The 3,977-nt window shown below is 39.8% G+C and overlaps 1 long non-coding RNA gene across 1 annotated transcript; it reads left to right on the top strand.

Annotated features, from left to right (window-relative positions):
• The first annotated feature begins 880 nt into the window (after positions 1–880).
• LOC125119943 (uncharacterized) lies at positions 881–3,083 on the top strand. Its single transcript, XR_007133220.1, has 3 exons — positions 881–907; positions 2,535–2,638; positions 3,058–3,083. It is a non-coding gene; the product is annotated as an uncharacterized LOC125119943 (long non-coding RNA).
• Positions 3,084–3,977: the final 894 nt, after the last annotated feature.

Below are 3,977 nucleotides of genomic sequence, written 5' to 3'. Positions count from 1 at the left end.
TAAATTTTATGGTCATAAGACTTGCCTCCAATGAATTATCTTGATAAAAATAAACGTTAAATTTAAATATTACTCTTACAGAGATTGTTTTCTTGATTGCGTTCTAGGAATTAGATCATAAGTTACCCAGATGTATATTAAGATTTATTTCTCTCATCTAAAATAGTGTTCATATTTTTTGCTTTTCAGACCCAGCTGCTATGGATTAGACACATAAATACATGACTCTTAAATCTGTTACACGGGAAAAATAACAGTAATGATGAACATGAGAGTATTACTAATACAACTAATAATTAGCACCTATTAAGCCCTACAGGCACTGCAATAAGCACTGTGTATTCACTAATAGTTTAAACCTCACGGTGATACTAGAAGATGTTACTATTATTTTCCTCATCTCAGACCTGTCCAGATCACACAGTTGGGAAGTGGCAGAGAAGTAGGACGTGGACCCATTTCTGCCAAACTCAAAGCCCATGCTTTTAACCAAAAGTAATTTAAAATTCTGAGCTGCTGAAGAGAGGTGGATGCAGCTTCTAGTTTCAAGAATATTTTGGCTGCCACACTTAGGAAGATAAGCCCTAGAAAGGTGATATAGTATAAAAAATAGACCAATTTACGTCACCTCTCCGTAGGTCTCATGGTCTATTCTTATATAATTTTCAAGGTAATTTCATTCTGGGGGAGGCTGAAAAATTTCCATTCATTAGTTTCTTCCCCTTTAACATTCATCTCTTCTCAGTACCTCCAATGGATACTTTCACTGACATCAAAAGTGTAAAGAGAGATACCAGGGAGAAGCATGAACGTAACAAGAGGATAAAAGGAATTATTAGAAAAGTTTTACAGAGGAAGAACAGTCCTTGCAGCCATCAAACATTTATTTCTTTCTGGATTTGACGGAGTGAGTACCATATAAGGCTGAATGAAAATAGAAATAAGAGTGAATCAGTCAGGATAAACTAGGTTATGCTATATTAGCAAACAACTTTGAAATTTTGGTGACTTTAAAACAAAAGATTATTCTCGTTCATGACATATCCCCATCAGTGGTCATGTTCTGTGATATATCCTCCAGCATCTCTTTGTACCTCAATTTTTCATTCTGAGCACAAGGGCCATTTTTCATCTTCTTATAGAAACTGCCTCAGAAGAAGACCCCAGACAAGGAAGTTCTTTGGATGATCATCGATTTTGTTTGAGGCTTTAAATGCTTCCCTGGAAGGCTGATTACCCCCAATGTCTTTTTTCTTTTTCTTTTTTTATATTTATGACCATACCTGAGTCATACAAAAATTCCCGGGCTAGGGTTTGAATTGGAGATGCAGCTGTGGCCTATGCCACAGCCATAGCAACACCAGATCTGAGCTGCATATGTGACCTATGCTGTAGCTTGTGGCAAAGCCAGATCCATAACCCACTGAGTGAGGCCAGGGATCGAACCCACCTTCTCACAGAGACTCTGTCATGTCAGGTTCTTAACCCACTGAGGTAAAATGGGAACTCCATTGCCTTCTTTCTTTCCTTTGGTTTTAGGCCATCCTGCAGTTATAATAGTCTAATTTGTGCTTCTTAGAGATATCTTGTCTCCCTCCCAATGAGGCAGTGTTCTTGAATTTCAAGCATGGGCTTTGGAAGCAGATGGGAGTCTGAGTTGGCTTTGCCACTTACTAGTTGTGTGACATTGTGCAATGTCTTAACCTTTCTCCACTTTAGTTTCCTCATTTGAACAGGGCTGTTGTTCATTATTTGAACAGGGAAAAGTGATTGGATTTGAGAGAAAGCCATGAGATAATATTAGCAGAAATTGTTGATGAATTGGGTGAGACAGAGGGAGGAGGCAAGGATGACTACCAGGTTTCTACCTTGAACAACTGGGTGGTGATACCTTTTACTGAGGAGGAGATAAGAGAAGCAATATGTGTATGTGTGTGTGTGTGTGTGTGTGTGTGTGAGAGAGAGAGAGAGAGAGAGAGAGAGAGAGAGAGAAATATCAGTGTAGGCTATGAGGATTGGAGATACTTTCTAGATATGTAAGTGGAAAAGTTGGCTTGAAAATTTAATGGTACATAGGAGAGTGGTCTGGACTGATAACAGAGATTTCAAAGTCCTTTGCATAAAGAAGATAATTGAAGCTATAGGAGTAGATGAGATATACTTCTAAAAATGAGCAGAGAAGAGAGCCTGGGATTCACCCTAGGAACATCTCTATTTAATGGTCTGTAGAGAGAATAGAGGATTCTTTAATAAAAGTTAGCTTTTATGACAGCACACTCCCTCCTTTTCCTCTTATCTCTGTGGACATCAATTTTTTTTTTCAGTGAAGGAAAAGATTATGCTGTCTACTTAGAGTGGGCAGGGGGAGGCTTTGGTAGTGTTCCTCAATAGAGATGTACAGCCTTAAAATAATTATTTAAGAGATTAGGAAGGAATGTTGATTGGGTAAAAAGATTGAAGTGTATTGAAGTCTCAAGATCAGAGACCATATGTTTGTTGTAACAATAATCTGAACAGTTTAATATTTTACTTAGGAGTGCTCAGCCTTCTTGCTACCAAGATGGCGTTGACCCTGTGTTGGGCATTGGCAGTGAGAGCAATACAGGAAGAGACATATGTGGATTTGAAGGTGCTGGTGGTAAGTAGTTTAGATAACCAGCTACTACTAGTCTGTTTAGGGGAAGGGTGATGAACTATGAGGAAATGAATATCCAGGAGTTAGAAGACTCAATGAATTTGAAGAAAAGGTGTGTTCAAGTGAGGGTCCTAAGAGCACTGGGGGAAAAACAGCTGGGTCAGAGAACGTGGTGTTTATAGCTAAAATTTTTGGCATGGAAGCATTCTGGACGAAGGCAAGTTTTAGGATGTACCCTGGCAGTTTGGGGGAATCTAAGTTGAGTGGAGGTGAGAATTGTTATTGTGTATTTGAGGTCAAGGAATAGTAGATGGAAGGTACTGGATGGATTACTCCCAAAGACACAGAAGTTTTCTAGAACAAAGGGAGAAGTTGGGTTTGAGGAGAGAAGAGGAATATTATGTCTTTTTTTTTTTTTCCAGGGCTGCACCCATGGCATATAGCTAGGGGTCCAATTGGAGCTACAGCTGCCAGCCTACACCATAGCCATAACAACTCAGGATCTGAGCTGCCTCTGCGACCTACATCACAGCTCACAGCAACGCTGGATCCCTTACCCGTTGAGTGAGGCCAGGGATTGAACCTGCATCCTCATGGATATTAGTTGGATTCATTTCTGCTGTGCCATAATAGGAACTCCCGGAAGTGTTATGTCTTAAAGAGTGTGACCTGGAGGTCAGTAGATGATAGAAACAGAGTTGTACATAGTGGTGTTGTCAGATGACATATGTAACCAGGATAGAAATGTGGTTGTTCTAAAGTGTCATTAAAGAGCGAATACATTGTCACCCCTACCTTAGTTCTGTGGAAGGTAAAATATACAGCATAATAGGGGGAGGTGTTGTGTTTATTGGTTATTTATCTTTTATGTAAAGGAAGAAGAGTCCAGAGGGTCTAGTGGTTTGAAGAGAGAAGCCAAAGAGAAGTACAAGAGCATTAAGGGGTTAAAAACAGGAGAAGTAAATTGACTTCCTCTTGGTATATGAGGGTTATAGGAATGGAAGACTTAATTGGAACTAATTGACCACAGACATTCCAAAGATGGAGTGAGTCATTTGGTAACAAAGATGTCTGAGGGTCTGAGGTAGGATCTGGCCCAGTCATGTGTGGGTGAGCTTACTGTGTGGGAACTGGGGTCATGAAGGATCTGAACATGAGACCTGTCCTGTGTGCAGGATGGAGGATCAAGCCTCTTTTCCCTGCATGTGCTGAGTGGACACATGCAGAAGAGTTGTCATTTAACATTTCATTTTTAGCCTCACCATAAACCTGAAAGGTGGCCACAGTAATAAAGATTAATAAAATAATGATAATGATATATTTGCCTTCCTTCCATCCCTGG

This window comes from Phacochoerus africanus, chromosome 2 (genome assembly GCF_016906955.1).
Source record: "Phacochoerus africanus isolate WHEZ1 chromosome 2, ROS_Pafr_v1, whole genome shotgun sequence".
NCBI classification, from domain to species: domain Eukaryota; kingdom Metazoa; phylum Chordata; class Mammalia; order Artiodactyla; family Suidae; genus Phacochoerus; species Phacochoerus africanus.
The sequence above is the reverse complement of the archived record's forward strand: the minus strand, read 5'-3'. Positions and strand labels throughout refer to the sequence as shown.